The sequence below is a fragment of the Vicia villosa genome, linkage group LG2, assembly GCF_029867415.1.
Source record: "Vicia villosa cultivar HV-30 ecotype Madison, WI linkage group LG2, Vvil1.0, whole genome shotgun sequence".
NCBI classification, from domain to species: domain Eukaryota; kingdom Viridiplantae; phylum Streptophyta; class Magnoliopsida; order Fabales; family Fabaceae; genus Vicia; species Vicia villosa.
In genome coordinates, this window is record NC_081181.1 from 138,155,399 (window position 1) to 138,174,990 (window position 19,592).

Genomic DNA, 19,592 nt, shown 5'->3' on the forward strand with positions numbered 1-19,592 from the left:
ATGATCTTTGAAGAAGTTCAATCATCCTTGTAATATAAGGATTTGAATGAACGAAAGGAGCATAAGCCATCGTCCGTTGGTGAAAGTTTGTTTGTTAAGGGGAAATTCTTGAAGAAAGATGACAAGTTTGAGAAGAAGAAGGGTAAAGTTTGTAACACCCCTTACTAATCCCGCGGCAATTTAAATAAATAATCAGAGTACATGAAATAAGGGTGTCACAATTCATAAAAAAATAAACATCATTCAGTCATGTCATGCATTCACTGAGGTAATCATCATAAATCAAACGTTTCATGTTAACACAACGGATATTAAATCAAACGGACTAAGTTTAACATCTTTAAAACTTATCCTTTCAAACATCAAAACATAACTAGAGTCAAAATCATAAACTCTAAACAATCGCGTCCCCAGTGTTACAACTACCAGAGCATGACACCTGACACTAACTAAAACACTGACTCATGAGCTAATCCTCACCGAGTCGAACAACCGCTATCCTCAATCTGAAAAAGACAACATGTAAGGTTGAGTCTCATCATAATTAACAAATGTTATAAGGTTATAAAGCAATAACACATCACAGTTGCATCATTCACCCAATTGTTTCATAAACAGGCATTTAAAACAAGTCAAACAACAATCAACACATCATCAACATTTACAACACTGGAATACATCCAATCATGTTATAAATTATGCATATGTATGAACTGACACTATGCATGTGGTACCAACATCATCCAATGGGAATAACCCATGACCGATCCAACATCATCAAGATACGGCCCTGCCAGCACAGATTCCACACAATGGGAATCATGCCCTTCACTGATCCAACACACCCTTATGGATACAATATCATCAATGAACATGAATGAATGCAACATATATAACATACTTATACCATCATCATCATCATCATCAACATCATCATCATCATCATCAAGTATGTTTATATATATTAACATCATTCAATCATAATTCTATCATCATCATATAGAAAACATACACGTATTTTTGCACCAATCATCATCCTTAATAAGAAATAGCATAGATGTATTTTCATCATTCTAAAACCAATCAATCATCATCATATAGATTATTCTATAAGGTTCATTTAGCTCGAAACGGCACATCAAACGGACCAACAGTTAAAAAGTTATGCATCGTTAAACTTAAAAAAAAGTCCCAAACATAAACAGCACGCGGCGCCAGCTTGGTTCGCGGCGCGAACTGAGCGTTCCAAAAATCCTTGGCTCTCTGCCAAGCTATTCGCAACGCAAACATCTGCACACAATGCAAAACGAGGAAAAAGTTACGCCTTCGCGGCGCCAACATAGGTACGCGGCGCGACCTGTGCGTATCACAACATCCTGGCATTCTGTCCACCTGTTCGCGACGCCAACCCTATGCACGCGGCACGAACCGGCGATTTCAGAAACCCCAACCTGTAGAAAACAACATTCTACGCATCCCAAATGCCCTCAGAATCACATCAGCACAAATTTCAGAAAATGTATCACACATACAACACAATTTGCACATTAGTAAACACAATTCAAGCATCAATTGACATCATAACATCATACACTTCATGGATTTCAATAAAGGATTAAAAGTCACACAAATTAACCCAATCCCTAAACCTATCATATGACTCAATTGATACGAATTCTACATCTATTCAGTATTATCAACTCCTAACCCGATAATAGATGATAATCAGATAAGTCCCCCCTTACCTTAGCCAATTCTTAAACTCTTCCCCTTTCTCTGCTTCTGCACTTTCACGTTCTTCCTCTCTTCTCCTCTTCTGCTCTATTCACGTTCCTTCTCTAATTTCCTTCTTTTCCTTCTTTTATGAAAATAATATAATTTAGTAAAAAAGTCTTGTGACTAACACCCCTCCTTTTACTAACTCTACCTCGACCCAACTCTATTATTTTCCATAATTTTTAGAGAAATGCCAAATAATTCCAATAAAATAATTTAAATCCCAATTAAATTAAATTAAATTAAGGAAAATTACGGATGTTACAACTCCCCCCCACTAAAAGAGTTTTCGTCCTCGAAAACATACCTCAAGCAAAGAGTTCCGGATAGGAATCTTTCATCTGGCTTTCTAACTCCCAGGTGACGTTTCCATCAGCTGGTCCTCCCCAAGCTACTTTGACTAAAGCTATTTCTTTACCCCGCAATTGCTTCAGTCTTCTATCTTCCATCCTCACAGGCAACGTTTCAACTGTTAAGTTGTCTTTAACCTGTACATCATCCACTTGGATCACGTGGGACGGATCCAAAATGTATTTCCTCAATTGAGACACATGAAATACATCATGCAAGTTGGCAAGCATCGGCGGTAACGCAATATGATATGCCACTTCTCCCACTCTTTCAAAAATTTGAAATGGCCCAATAAATCGCGGAGTCAACTTCTTTGACTTCAAAGCTCGGCCAATACCCGTCATAGGAGTAACCTTCATAAACACATGATCTCCCTCTTGAAACTCAAGTGTCTTCCTTCTTTTATCATAATAACTCTTCTGACGACTCTGAGAAGCTTTCATCTTCTCTTGAATCATCTTAATCTTCTCCGTAGTCTGTTGTACAATTTCTGGTCCAATCACAACACTCTCACCAGCTTCGTACCAAAACATGGGAGTTCTACGCCTCCTACCATACAATGCCTCAAATGGAGCCATACCTATACTCGAATGGAAACTGTTGTTGTAGGTAAATTCAATCAAAGGCAGATAACTATCCCAAGCACCTCCTTTTTCTAACACCCAAGCACGTAACAAATATTCTAACAACTAAATTGTCCTCTCAGTCTGTCCATCCGTCTGCGGATGATAAGCAGAACTCAATCTCAGCTTAGTACCCAAAGCCTTCTGCAAACCTTCCTAGAACTTAGACGTAAATCTCGGATCTCTGTCTGACACGATACTCAAAGGAATACCATGTAGACTGACTATCTTCTCAATATATAATTGAGTCAGCTTTTCCATCGGATAATCCATTCTTACCGGTATAAAATGTGCAGACTTCGTCAACCTGTCCACAACAACCCAGATAGCTTCACAATTCTTCATAGTTCTCGGCAGACCCAAAACAAAATCCATCGATATGCTATCCCATTTCCACTCAGAATAAACATCGGTTGCATAAATCCAGATGACTTCTGATGTTCAACCTTTGACTTCTGGCAAGTCAAACAAGAATACACCAACTCAGCAATTTCTTTCTTCATTCCAGGCCACCTAAACAGCTTTCTCAAATCACGATACATCTTAGTAGCACCAGGATGAATACTTAATCCACTACGGTGTCCTTCTTCTAAAATAGTTCTTCGAAGTTCAGCAACATTAGGAACACAAACTCTGTCACCAAACCTCAGTAACCCATTCTCGTCAACTCTGAATTCACCGCCCTTGTCTTGGTTAATCAAAGTCAACTTGTCGACTAATTCGACATCAGCTTTCTGACCCTCTCTGATTTCTTCAAGAATACCACTGGTCAGCTTCAGCATACCCAACTTAACACTAGTAGGAGTACCTTCACATACCAAACTCAAGTCTCTGAATTGTTCGATCAAATCTAATTCCTTCACCATTAGCATAGCCATATGCAAAGTCTTCCTACTTAAAGCATCAGCAACCATGTTTGCCTTACCCGGATGGTAATTCAAACTAAAATCATAATCTTTGAGGAATTCCAACCACCTCCTCTGCCTCATATTTAGTTCTTTCTGATCAAAGAGATACTTCAGACTCTTATGATCACTAAACACCTCAAACCTCGAACCATACAAATAATGTCGCCACAACTTCAAAACAAACACCACAGCTGTCAACTCCAAATCATGAGTCGGATAATTCCTTTCATGCACTTTGAGTTGTCTTGACGCATAAGCGACTACTTGTTGATTCTGCATCAATACACCACCTAAACCCATCAGTGATGCATCACAATAAACCATAAATGATTCTGTCGGATTCGGCAAAATCAAAATAGGAGCACTCGGCAACCTCTTCTTCAGCTCTTGGAATCCTTCTTCACATTTCAAGTCCCAAATAAAGGCCTGACCCTTCCTGGTTAATTTAGTTAACGACAATGCTAACTTTGAAAATCCTTCGATGAATTTCCTATAATAACCTGCAAGGCCAAGAAAACTATGGATTTCAGAAATTGACTTCGGTGCTTCCCATTGAGATACGGCCTCTATTTTCGTAGGATCAACAACAATACCATTCTTAGAAATTACATGTCCAAGAAAACCGACCTCTTCTAACCAAAATTCACACTTCGACAGTTTGGCAAAAAGTTGCTTCTCTTTTAACAACTCCAACACGGTTCTGAGATGTTCCGCATGCTCTTCTTTACTCTTAGAATATATTAGGATATCATCTATAAACACCACCACGAACTTATCGAGATAAGGATGAAATATCCTATTCATATACTCCATAAATACACCAGGTGCATTAGTAACCCCGAACGGCATTACCGAATACTCATAATGCCCATACCTTATTCTGAAAGCAGTCTTCTGAATATCATCGTCTTTCACACGAATCTGGTGATACCCAGACCTCAAATCAATCTTACTAAATACACATGCTCCAACCAGCTGATCCATCAAATCATCAATCCTCGGCAATGGATACCGATTCTTGATAGTAACCTTGTTCAATTGTCTGTAATCCACACGCAACCTCATTGAACCCTCTTTCTTCTTCACTAGCAACACCGGTGCACCCCACGGAGAAACACTAGGCCGAATGAACTTCTTCTCAAGTAATTCTTCTAACTGCTTCTTCAATTCAGCCAACTCAGACGGCGACATACGATACGGTGCCATCGATACTGGGCTAGTTCCCGGAATCAATTCAATGGAAAACTCTACTTCTCTTTCTGGTGGTAATTCATTCACTTCTTCCGAAAAAACTTCTGGAAAATCACATACCACTGGTAGTTCGCCACTTACTACCCTTTCCTTCGAATTTGTCAATGCAAATAACATAAACACCGTTGTACCATTCTTGATAGCTTCATCCACCTGTCTAGCTGTCATCTCCAGATCATCAGAATTAACTCCTTCAGGAAAGATTACTGTCTTCGAAAAACAGTTGATCTGAACACGGTTAAATTCTAACCAGTTCATCCCCATGATCACATCGAGTTGTTTCAATGGAAGACACACTAAGTCCATCCCGAATTCTCTACCAAAAATGTCAACCGGACAATTCAAGCATGCAGACGAAGTAGTTACTGAACCCGGCGCCGGAGTATCAATAACCATACTTCCATTTATTTCAGATATTTTCAAATTCAACCTCTTAGCACAATCCAAAGAAATAAAAGAGTGAGTTGCTCCAGTATCAATAATCGCAACTAAAGGTGTGCCATGAATAAAACACGTACCTTTAATTAGTCCGTCCTCCGGAGTGGTCTCTGATCCAGACAAAGCGAAAACCTTTCCTCCAGCTTGGTTCTTCTTTGGTTTAGGACATTGTGGGCTAATGTGACCCTCTTCACCACAATTGTAACAAGTTACAATCTTCTTCTTACAATCAGCCGCAACATGACTCACTTCCTCACACTTGAAGCACTTCTTCTGGTTCAGCTTACACTCATTCCTACGGTGCCCGACCTCACCACAGTTATAGCACCTGACAAAAGAACTGGAGTCTCCCCCACTAGGCTTCTTCCAACCACCAGTCTTTGGAGTACCTCTACCATATGACTTACCCTTATCCATAGACTTCTTCCCTTTTCTATCAACTAACTCGCGAGAGTGAGATGATTTCAGCTTGAAATTATCTTCTTCGAAGATCCTACTACAGTCCACCAAGTCTACAAATCTTCGGATCCTCTGATATCTGATACCCTGCTTAATCTCATCACGGAGACCGTTCTCGAACTTGACGCATTTCGAGAATTCACTAGCTTCATCATTGTTGTAGTAGACGTAGTACTTTGCCAACTCAACGAACTTCGAAGCATACTCTGGTATTGTCATGCTACCTTGAACTAGTTCCAGAAATTCAATTTCCTTTCGACCTCTTACGTCTTCAGGAAAGTACCTTCTCAAAAATTCTCTCTTGAACACAGCCCAAGAAATAGCCACACCATCAGCTTCCAGTTCAGTCCTGGTGGCCATCCACCAGTCGTCAGCTTCTTCAGACAACATGTGAGTACCATATCTCACCTTCAGATCTTCACCACAATCGATGACCCTGAAGATTCTCTCGATCTCCTTAAGCCACTTCTGAGCACCTTCAGGGTCATGTGTGCCCTTGAACAATGGAGGATTGTTCCTCTGAAAACTGTTCAGTTGTCTGTCAGCACCAATCGCAGCTCCATTGGCATTTCCTCCCAACACACCAGCAATCATGCCCAGAGCCTCAACAATAGCATCATCGTTTCTTCCTCCTCTTCCAGCCATTGTTCTGCTTAAATCACAACCAATTTAATCATAACAGAAGTATCGATAGTTAACTCTTACTAGTCGCATACACAGGAAAAACAAAATTAACACTAAGACTCTGGTCATAACGACCGACTATGCTCTGATACCACTGTTGTAACACCCCTTACTAACCCTGCGGCAATTTAAATAAATAATCAGAGTACATGAAATAAGGGTGTCACAATTCATAAAAACATAAACATCATTCAGTCATATCATGCATTCACTGAGGTAATCATCATAAATCAAACGTTTCATGTTAACACAGTGGATATTAAATCAAACGAACTAAGTTTAACATCTTTAAAACTTATCCTTTCAAACATAAAAACATAACTAGAGTCAAAATCATAAACTCTAAACAATCGCGTCCCCAGTGTTACAACTACCAGGGCATGACACCTGACGCTAACTAAAACACTGACTCATGAGCTAATCCTCATCGAGTCGAACAGCCGCTATCCTCAATCTGAAAATGACAACATGTAAGGGTGAGTCTCATCATAATTAACAAATGTTATAAGGTTATAAAGCAATAACACATCACAGTTGCATCATTCACCCAATTGTTTCATAAACAAACATTCAAAACAAGTGAAACAACAATCAACACATCATCAATATTTACAACACTGGAATACATCCAATCATGTTATAAATTATGCATATGTATGAACTGACACTATGCATGTGGTACTAACATCGTCCAATGGGAATAACCCATGACCGATCCAACATCATCAAGATACGGCCATGCCAGCACTGATTCCACACAATGGGAATCATGCCCTTCACTGATCCAACACACCCTTATGGATACAGTATCATCAATGAACATGAATGAATGCAACATATACAACATACTTATACCATCATCATCATCATCAAGTATGTTCATATATATTAACATCATTCAATCACAATTCTATCATCATCATATAGAAAACATACACGTATTTTTGCACCAATAATCATCCTCAATAAGAATTAGCATACATGTATTTTCATCATTCTAAAACCAATCAATCATCATCATATAGATTATTCTATAAGGTTCATTTAGCTCGAAGCGGCACATCAAACGGACCAACAGTTAAAAAGTTATGCATCGTTAAACTTCAAAAAAAAGTCCCAAACATAAACAGCACGCGGCGCCAGCTTGGTTCGCGGCGCGAACTAAGCGTTCCAAAAATCCTTGGCTCTCTGCCAAGCTATTCGCAACGCAAACATCTGCACACAACGCAAAACGAGGAAAAAGTTACGCCTTCGCGGCGCCAACATAGGTACGTGGCGCGACCTGTGCGTATCACAACATCCTGGCATTCTGTCCACCTGTTCGCGGCGCCAACCCTATGCACGCGGCGCCAACCGGCGATTTCAGAAACCCCAACATGTAGAAAACAGCATTCTACGCATCCCAAATGCCCTCAGAATCACATCAGCACGAATTTCAGAAAATGTATCACACATACAACACAATTTGCACAGTAGTAAACACAATTCAAGCATCAATTGACATCATAACATCATACACATCATGGATTTCAATAAAGGATTAAAAGTCACACAAATTAACCCAATCCCTAAACCTATCATATGACTTAATTAATACGAATTCTACATCTATTCAGTATTATCAACTCCTAACCCGATAATAGATGATAATCAGATAAGTCCCCCCTTACCTTAGCCAATTCTTGAACTCTTCCCCTTTCTCTGCTTCTGCACTTTCACGTTCTTCCTCTCTTCTCCTCTTCTGCTCTTTTCACGTTCCTTCTCTAATTTCCTTCTTTTCCTTCTTTTATGAAAATAATATAATTTAGTAAAAAGGCCTTGTGACTAACATCCCTCCTTTTATTAACTCTACCTCGACCCAACTCTATTATTTTCCATAATTTTTAGAGTAAATGCCAAATAATTCCAATAAAATAATTTAAATCCCAATTAAATTAAATTAAGAAAAATTACGGATGTTACAAAGTTCAGCACAAATATTATGTTGGTGATACTCCTGCAATTATGTGTGATCAGTGTAAGAAGGAGAGTCATACTAGAAAGGTGTACCCTGAACGCATGTATAATCACGGAGGCAAATATAACAGCAAAGTCCCAAAATATCTAAGAAAGTTCCTACATAGCATGTTCTGCACGCCCAGATTTGTCGGGCGACTCAAAAGCTTTGTCGGACGAAAGCCTCTTAACCAACCATGTACCAGCAACATAGATAAAGAATAAGAAGAAAATATCTTCTTCCGCCCGACGAGCCAATAGCTCTGCCGGGCGAACCAGTCTAGGGACTTGGGAAAATATTTGCTCCAGTCGCCTACGCCTCGCCGGGCGCAGTTACAGATGAAACACCCCTAGTTGCCACTGCCTTCTTTCGTCGGGCCGTACCTTCTCTTCACTGAGCGAACGAGCGCCCACAAGTTTTCGCTGAGTGAGTACAATCATGTGCCTACAACTTAAGCTTCGAACAAATCTTCGATTCTTCGGCTTTCTCTCCCGACTTTTGCTGCACTTTTATGATCATAACACACTAAAATACTTGCAAACACATTAAAAATACCTAATATATACATAAGCTATTTTACTCAAAAGCAAAGGAAAAGGCTTAAAAGTGTCACATTTTTACATGAAAACTAAACTACTCTTGACACTTAACATGCAATATGATTTTGAAGCATATTTTGTTCTTGTGGTTTCAAGAAGCGACTCAAATAAGGAGTGAATTATGAATTCAGGATGTACTTTGCACATGACTCCAAACAAAAATGTATTTGAGGAATTATGTGATAGAGATGGTAGATAAGTGCTTCTAGGAAACAAAAAAAAGCCTACAAGATTGCAGGTATTGGATCTGTGAGATTCAAGATCCATGAAGAGTCAATAAGGTTATTGATTTATGTCATACTTGTACCTGATCTGAAGAGAAATTTGATTTCTCTTGGTGAATTCGACAAGAAAGGATATGATTTCAAAGGAGACCAGGGTATCTTGAAAGTCATGAAGAGGTCGAATGAAGTCTTGAGAGGCGTGAAGAAACAAGGCTTGTATACCCTTGAGGCCGAGGTTGTAAGTGAATCGGAAAATTTTTCCTCCATGAAACCTGTGTCGAAGTGTCGCTACCGCGAAAATTAACAGAGTCGCCACTAACATATTTATCCTGAAAAGGAAAGGAATGCCAGCAAACCACAAAACAAAACAACGGTCTCACGACCAGAGAAAAAGGGTAAGGGAGTCGGTTACGCGAGGGGAAGGTATTAGCACCCCTCGCGCCCATCGTACTCGATGGTATCCACGCTAGTGTCTAAATCTATGGGTGTGTAAGCAAACTGCGCTAATCTGGACTAAAATGAATGCAAAATGTAGGGAAAAGAAAGGATTATGCTCGCACGGGCCCTACCCCGCTGCCTACGTATCTGTTTTGCAGAATCAGAGCTACCGTAGCTCGGCTAACTAATTTCTGTTTGTTTAGGTGAACGAGTTACATTCGCACTCCGCTGCTCGACCTTTGGAGACTTATGCTGGGAATGGAGCGGAAATAACAAGCTCTTAAGAAAAGAAAATCAAAGAGTGTGGTTTGTGTTTTAAAGAATGCATGAGGAAGACCTAAGCTAGGGGGGAAAGCTTGCTACCTAATGTTATCATACAAAGGGTACAAGTCTAAGCTAAACTAACAACCTACGAGGGAAAAAGGGAAGCAAACAATGAGCACACAAACGAGCATCCACTCGTAAAGCAAACAAACCAACGGTACTGACCGAGTGGTAGAAAAGCGGTCCCGCCATAGCCAAGGGGAGCAACTCAACCCAAGTCAACCAAGCATTAGACCTCGCGAAAATGATCGGGCCATAGACAAGAGGGCGGACCCCTCTCAGCAACCAAGCCGTCACGGATCATAAAGGAAAACGGTGCGTGCGTACACCGAGCATCAACGTCGAGCGACGCGAGCTATAGGAAAGGCGGGGGTCCGGCTACATGAACCCTTTTCCTGACATACTCGATAACAATGATCTTGTGCAGGTTCAGAAGCGAGCAACGCGAGGCGTGCGCATAATGAACAGACTCGATGAGACTAGGCGGGGGTTGATTGCTAACCCTTTCCGCATGCCTTCCATGAGGACTTAACGGAGTGCCATATAGGACTTATTACACCGTGACTCCCTGCCGCAAAGCACAAATGTAAACACACCAACAAAAACAGAGCCTCTTTCGAGGGCTTGGCCAGATGCATGTCTAAGTCCTACTTCTCATGTTATAGGATGATGCGAGAATGCGATAAAGTGCGAGAGAAATAAAATGAAACGGGATCAATACCAAACGGATGATGATCCATAAACTAAAGCGAAGCAAAGCGAAGAAACTAGAATCCCGCGAGCGAGCTAGCAAAGCAAAAGCAAATAGTCAGCACACCGATTAGCCATAAAGTGCACAAATGTCGACTCGCATGTCGAGCATAATCACGATACACCTGCAAGAGTAACAAGCAAACCAAACAAGCAGATATAAAGCGATAAGATCGTGTCTCCAAGTCGAGAACACGATACGAGTCAATGAGATATAATCGTATTCCGCAAGTGAAGCGGAACACTCAAGCAATGAGTATCAATCGGTGACCGTCCAAACGCCTTGCACACTAGCACAAAAGTTAGAGATAACAAACATCGCAATCGGAATTGCGTTCTTATTATAAAGCGAAAGGAAACGATCAAGTAATATGAATATGAAATGGATAACAAAACCTCAAAGAGAAAACAAACATAAAAGGTATACAAATTAACGAGAAACAAGCATTTAATTAGATAGTACACCTCTCAAGCTTTCCAACGGTATAAGGAACATGTAAAACAAAGCTATGAGTGAAAAGTTATGCGAGAAAGAAGTTAAAGAAGAAAAGGACCAAAAACAAGTAAGGGAACCGGTTCCCCTATATGGGAACCCGGGTTCCAGCACAAAAACACACACAGGAACCGGTTCCCCCAAACTGGGAACTGGGTTCCAGGGCACTCTGCCCAAGTCACGAACCAGCAAAACACAGCAGGAACCGGTTCCCCCAAACTGGGAACCGGGTTCCAGGGCACTCTGCCCCAAACCAAAACAACATACCACACAGTAGGAACCGGTTCCCCCAAACTGGGAATCGGGTTCCAGGGCACTCTGCCAAGTTCCAACATGCTTTAGATTGAGTGGGAACCGGTTCCTCCATTTTGGGAACCGAGTTCCACTGTAGGAAAACCAAATTTTGTCATTTTAAAAGGCTTGGAAACCATTCCCACTCAACCTAAGCCAATACCAATTTGCAAGCATCATGAATAGCCATCAAAACACATTCAAAACACAATGAAACACTCATGGAAACAAGGCACGGTATCAAGGCAACAATCGATAGCACATGAGAAGATGTGAACCAAGTATCAATGTGAGGCATGCTATTATTAATAAGCGAACAATCATCAAGCACCAAAGCAACAAGGCCAAACATATATCGATTTCAAATATTAAGCCCAAGTCAAACATGTATCTCTCAATGATTAGGCATGACGACACGTATTGGCAAAAGATAGACATGAATCCACAAGTCAATTAGGCCAACAACCACAAGCCAAGCAAAGTGCGACGCGTCAAGCCAAACCACAATTATAATATCATCACCAACAATTACATAAATGCAACAATGGCAACAAGTATTTGCACATGCGATAGTAATCAAGCTACACAACATATTCAAACCATGACTTAAGCATCAAGCAAGGCACATTATCAAGCAAAAATCCACCGCATGCATTTGTACAAACACCTTAAGTGCGACACAAGTCCTCTACATGAATTTTAACAATTAAGCACACATAATCATCAACAAAATCACGGATCCGAAGCGCGAATGTCACAATTCACCAACAATGATCATTAATCACATACAACCATTATTAGATCTTATCAAATCAATATCAATTCTATCAATGCACATGCAAATTCACCGATCAATCATCATCAATCAACATTAATCAACAACAAAATATGAATTTAGATCCGAATCCACATAACAATCAACAATTAAGCACTTAATTCAAGATCCGAAAGCTTACCGGATGGAGATCTAAATCGACGCGCGAACACGAACACGACACGAACGTGAACACGAAAGCAAAGTCGAAAAGCAAATCCCAAGGAGAATGAGAGGGAGGCGCGCGAGCTTGGGAGAGAGGAGAAGAAGAAATTCGAACTCCGAACTTTGATTCTCAATCCATGTTGTTCTTGATTCTTGAAGAAAATTGATGAATATTGATGAAAGTTTTATGTAATTTGTGGTTTTGATCTATGAGAATTGAGAGAGAATTGAGAGAATGTGTTTGTGAAAGATTGGTGAATTGAAATTATGAGAGTTCTCCCCTTTGATTTGTGAAGAGCAAAATGTTTATATATTGTCAACGCGAAATGTCCAAATTGCCCTCGGTGCGTCTCATTCTGGCTCGTTTTTTAAGGAAACTCGGTTCGGCTCTGAATTCCGGAACGAAACCGATGCCATTATGAAGATGACCAAATTTGTGACTCGTTGCCGCGAGAATCACCTCAATCCGATAAGCGATGAAGAAAATACGCCTGTTTGAATGACGAGAAACGTCGATTCATCTGGCGCGACCGTGCGAAATTTTGTGAGTACCGCTCAAAGAACTCGATAAAACCCTATCTTCGGCTCAGAATCTGAACAGGCATGTGTGACAAAGAATCGAAGCTAACAAAATTTCTGAGAGAATGCCGCCGGAATGGACTTCATACAATAAAAATCGAAGAAGTTATGAATTTTCGAACTCGGCGCGACATACCCGAAAACACACTTTTTACCGAAACCACGCGACGATCCTTAAAATTCTGGGAATTTTCTATGCATATTTGGCCTTCGGTCCGAACATATGAAATCTTGGTAATGATGCCACGGAGCTCCAGTTAAATTTTCAAGCGAATCCAGCGAGCGGATTAGGAGATATGAATTTTCCGAGGCGCAAAACCCTACATTCAGCACTATTTCTCACTGCAAAACCTCAAGTAATTTGCCAATTTGAAGACCTTCCTTAAAGAATTGGCTCCCGAGCCGAACACGAAAGTTGTAGATCTTGTCGAAACAATGGGGACAACTCGGGAACTTAACTCGTATCACCTTTCAAATAGTATTTATGAATTTTCTCGTACTTTCACCGTTTAAACCACTATGAAAACTCTTTATTATTTTTCTTCCATTTTTGGATGACGAAATAAACGTCATCATTAACTTATAGCTCCAATAAAGAGGGCAAATTTTGGGGTGCAACAGCTGCCCCTATTCAAACTTCTTGAACCTGGCGAGTGAGAAACGAAAGTTTCGAACCGTCGAGGTGGAAGGAGATTGAATACCAGAATGAACTCGAAAATTTGCGCTCTTGATCAATAGAAGATTCCATCTCGTAATAAGAGGAATGTACCACCCTGCGAGCAGGGGAAAAAACTTCAACTGATCTGGATAATAAATATGCTCCAACTTGTGAAAAAGGAGGAACGGGCACCCACAGGCAGGGGAAAACACTTCAAATGATCTGGGCATCAAGAGAAGGAACATCTTGACTGATCCGAGTATCAGGCGTTGCAGATGTCTCCGAACATGCATCGGGATAGATGTCTTAAGTCGATCTAGGAATCGAAGGAGATACGCCGGTTGATCTGGACATCAACGGGTAAAAGTATCTCTGATCTGGGAATCTGGGCAGACATCTCTTCTGATGCAATTAAATCATCAGGTAGATATTCCAACTAATCTGGGAATTAGCGGCTAGCTCCTTCGTAAGACCACGGGGATCCGGAGGCGGTTCCTTCAACTGAACTAGAGATCAGGATAGGAACAATATCTCTTCCGAACTGTGTACGCCGGGGAAAGAATGCCTTTAAACTGATCTGGACATGATGCCAGAAAATAAGTAGGACAATCTTCATCTGAAAGACAAAATCGATCAGGCAAACATCTCCATCTGATCTGATGATATCAGTGGCTTGCTCCTTAGTAAGATCACGGGAGATCCGGAGGCGGTTCCTTCAACTAATCTGAAACTGGATATTAGGATAGGAACGGATGTTTCTTCCGAACTGTGTACGCCGGGTAAAGAAAACGTCCTCAACTGATAGTAAGGTATCAGGACTGGGCAAACGAGTTTCTTCTTCTGAACGAACTAAATCGTCAGGGAGTAGATATTTCCATCTGATCTGATGTATCAGAGGGCTTGCTCCTTCGGAAGATCTTGGGAGATCCGGAGGCGGTTCCTTCAACTGAAAGTCTGATTTATCAGGAATGGGAACAAATATCTTCCATCGATCTGGGGGCATCGGGAATAGGAATGTCTTTGAACTGATCTGAGTTGTGCCAGAAAATAAGTAGAACAATCCTCTTCTGATTCGAAATATCAGGATAAGCGCCTGTATTGACTAGGCGGATATTGCTCTCTAGGGAGCTTTTGAATCTGGATAACTTTCCTGCAGAAAGAAACAGATATGGTATGATTTATGTATGATGCATGTATGAATGTGTATGGAATACCGTTTCCGAGGAGGAAGACGCTACACGCTTTTGAGAATGCAATGCAAATGATGCATGATTCGAACGTTGCTTGGAGAGACAACGGAGGAGCACTGAATTGCTGAAGAAGTCCTGGAGAGAGTATGGAACTCTGCGGAGAGGACAAGATGGGTGACCAAGGGTCACAAACTGCGAGCTGGCCAAGATGGATCAGAAATCTGCTGGAGACGATCAAATTTGGATGCGAGCTCTGGTTGGGGAATAAATCTTGCTTGAAGATATGAACATCCCACTTAACTGCTTGGGGAAGACCCATTCAACTTCATATGGAGAAGCAAATTCTCGACACCCTGGGGATGTGAAGGTAAAGACAAGTTATGTAGATAACTCTGATGAAGAGTAACCAACTTGCTTGTATAGGACGCATTCCGCTGGGGATGTCCTAGATGAGAACAGATCCTGCTGAGGATGCATGTGAATCTCTGCTGAGGATGCATGTGAATCTCTGCTGAGGGAAGAAATTCAGTGGGGGAAGATGAATACTTCTGCAAAGCGAACTGCTGAGGATATGAGAGATCCGCTGGGGATAAGGAACTTAGCATAAGAACCTTCCGTTAAGGCAACTCCACTGGGGAATAAGATGACTCTCTTGGGGAAAACAGGTCAATCTGTTGGGAAGAGAAAGCGCTCTACTGGGGAAAATGAGACATTCAGGCAAGGAACCTCATTAAGAGCTAGCTGGGGAATCAGACACCATTCATCATGATTCAACTGGGGAGAGAAAGCATTCCGTCGGGAATAAGGCCACTAGAGCATAGAGAATGCATTAAGATGTACTTTGCTGAGGGTATGAGAATCTTGGAACAAAGAAAGTCTCATCTGAAAGTACTCAGCTGGGGAGTGAGAATCTCTCATGATTTGGTCCGTCGATATGCTGATACGGAGCGCTTGCAAGGACGTACCTGCGAGACAAACAAATGAACATGCCCCAGAATATAGCATGGTATCTTGTCCTGCCATCCTGGTTACACAAGACTTCGAAATAGATTCAAAGGTTTCATCATTTCTAATCATGTATTGTAAAAGCAATGCAGTTTTCATATGCAAAGTTTAACACAAACTCAGGACGTTTTATGCAAACAAAACAATAAAAGAAAACAACTTTTGAGATGAAAAGAAGTTTAAAGCATGCCCGAAAGAGGGCGAATACATTTCCGAAGCAGTTCCTAGTAAGAGGTAACCACAATTTATTGAGTACAAGAGAAATGGCAATGTGAAACGGATATCCATTGGTTTCGATCCCGCTATCACTTTTATAACTCCGACGTTCTCATCTCCTTGCTTTGGAAGACCGTACTCATTAGGATTGATCACTGCCCGATTTAACAACTGATTGGTGACCTCACCGAACTTGTGGACCCGACGGGGTTTGTGAATGCCTTTAGGGATTTGAGTTGCCAGCGATGCAAACTCAAGAACACGGAGTCTTGCTTATCCCTCGGTCGGGAGCCCTAAACAAAGTGAATGGATGTTGTGCATGCTTTAGGGATTTGAGCCGCCCGGTGCAAACTCAAGAACACAGAGTCTTGCTTGTCCCTCGGTCGGGAGCCCTAAACACGACGATTGGAATTAGAAAATGCTTTAGGGATTTGAGCTGCCAGGTGCAAACTCAAGAACACGGAGTCTTGCTTATCCCTCGGTCGGGAGCCCTAAGCATGTATGAAGAGTGATTGCCAAGGTAGCATGCGAGATGTAGTCGTTCGCTTTTGTCCCTTTTTTTCCTAAGCCGCCTTTTCGGGTTTTCAACTTAGCGGGTATATTTGTTTCTTTTTCATTCTTTTGCCTGATTCATTTTCTTTTCTTTTTTCTTTTTTTCTTTTCTTTTTTCCTTTTCTTTTTCCTTTCTTTTTTCTTTCTTTATCAGGTCTATGCGAAGTATTTTTTGACTACATCTGCGTTCACAGGGTGCGGAAAGTTCTCGCCATCCATTGTTGCAAGCATCATGGCACCGCCAGAGAATACTTTCTGCACAACAAAGGGGCCTTCATACGTTGGAGTCCACTTGCCTCGTGGATCACCCTGAGGAAGAATGATTCTTTTGAGTACCAGGTCACCTGGTTTATAGCTTTGGGGTCGCACCCGCTTGTCAAAAGCTTTTCTCATCTTCTTTTGGTACACCTGACCATGCCCAATAGCCGCTAAACGCTTCTCATCAATGAGGTTCAACTGATCCAATCGATTCTGTACCCATTCTGACTCGTCAAGCTCGGCGTCTTTCATAATCCTCAGGGAAGGAATCTCAACTTCAACTGGTAGTACCGCCTCCATACCATAAACAAGTGAGAAAGGAGTTGCCCCAGTCGATGTACACACAGAGGTGCGATAACCATGCAAGGCAAAAGGTAGCATTTCGTGCCAATCTCGGTAAGTCACTACCATCTTCTGCACAATCTTCTTAATATTCTTATTGGTCGCTTCGACAGCGCCATTCATCTTTGGACAATACGGAGAAGAATTGTGGTGTTTGATCTTGAAGGACTCACAAAGCTCCTTCATCAACTTGTTATTAAGATTCGATCCATTATCAGTAATGATCTTCTCAGGAATCTCATAACGACAGATTATATTGTGCTTGATAAAGCGAGTAATCACTTGCTTGGTGACATTCGCATAAGATGCAGCTTCAACCCACTTGGTGAAGTAATCTATGGCAACCAAAATGAAACGATGTCCATTGGAAGCAGTAGGCTTAATCTCTCCAATCATATCAATGCCCCACATTGCAAAAGGCCACGGAGAAGTCAAGACATTCAAAGGCGCAGGCGGCACGTGCACTTTATCAGCATAGATCTGGCACTTATGACAAATTCTGACATGGTTATGACAATCAGTTTCCATAGTGGACCAATAGTAACCAGCCCTCAAGATCTTCTTGGCCATTGTATGCCCGCTAGAATGGGTACCAAACTCGCCTTCGTGCATTTCTTCGATGATTTTCGAGGCTTCTTCCTTAACAACACATCGGAGCAACACACCGTCATGATGCCTCTTGTACAACACCCCACCGTTGAGGTAAAACTTAGCTGCAAACCTTCTCAGAAACTTCTTATCAGTCACCGACGCTTCGGGAGGATACTCTTGAGTTTCGAGGAACTTTTTGATATCATAATACCATGGATTTCCATCCAGTTCAACATCAGCTTCAAAGCAAAATGCTGGTTCGTCCAATCTGTTGATGGTGATGTTAGGCGCCTCATTGGCCCATTTCACTTTGAACATGGAAGCCAAAGTAGCGAGAGCATCAGCAAGATTGTTCTCTTCTCTAGAGATATGCTCGAATGTGATCTCATCAAAGTATGGAATGAGTCTCATCACATACTCCCTGTATGGAATCAGATTCTGATGGCGAGTTTCCCAATCTCCATTGATCTGACTAATGACAAGATTGGAATCCCCATAAACTTTCAAGTACTTGATTCGCAAATCGATCGCAGCTTCGATACCATAGATGCAGGCTTCATACTTAGCCATGTTATTAGTGCAATCAAAACAGATTCTGGCTGCAAACGGAATATGAAAACCTGATGGAGAAGTAATTACAGCTCCAACACCATTCCCGAGTGCATTAGAGGCACCATCGAACACGAGCGTCCATCGCGATCCTGGTTCGGGTCCTTCCTCTGGTCCAGGAATGTTACAATCTCTGATGTACAGGACATCCTCATCGGGGAATTCAAACTTCATCGATTCATAATCTTCGACAGGCTGATGCGCGAGATAATCTGCCAACACACTACCTTTGATGGCTTTCTGGGTAGTATACTGGATATCATATTCAGTCAAGATCATTTGCCACCTGGCTACTCTTCCGGAAAGAGCGGGCTTCTCAAAAACATACTTGATAGGATCCATCTTGGAAATCAACAAGGTGGTGTGAACCAACATATACTGCCTCAGCCGGCGAGCAGCCCACACCAAAGCACAGCAAGTTTTCTCGAGCAGTGAGTATCGGGATTCACAGTCGGTAAACTTTTTGCTAAGGTAGTATATTGCATGCTCTTTTCGGCCAGACTCGTCATGTTGACCCAGCACACATCCCATTGAATTTTCAAGAACCGTGAGGTACATAATCAAAGGCCTTCCTGGAACTGGAGGCATTAGTATCAGAGGTTCCTGCAGATACTCTTTCACCTTTTCAAATGCTTTTTGACAATCATTATTCCACCTGGTCGTCTGATCTTTCCTTAGCAACTTGAATATTGGTTCACAAGTGGCTGTAAGATGAGAGATGAATCTAGCAATGTAGTTCAACCTCCCTAAAAAACCACGAACCTCTTTTTCTGTTCTCGGCTCAGGCATCTCTTGTATAGCTTTTATTTTTGCAGGATCGACCTCAATACCTTTTCCACTGACAACAAAGCCCAACAACTTTCCGGATCGCACTCCGAAAGTGCATTTGTTTGGGTTCAACCTCAGTCTGAATTCCCGAAGCCTTTCAAACAACTTCTGCAAGTGAACCAAGTGCTCTTCTTCAGTATGAGATTTTGCAATCATGTCATCAACATACACTTCAATCTC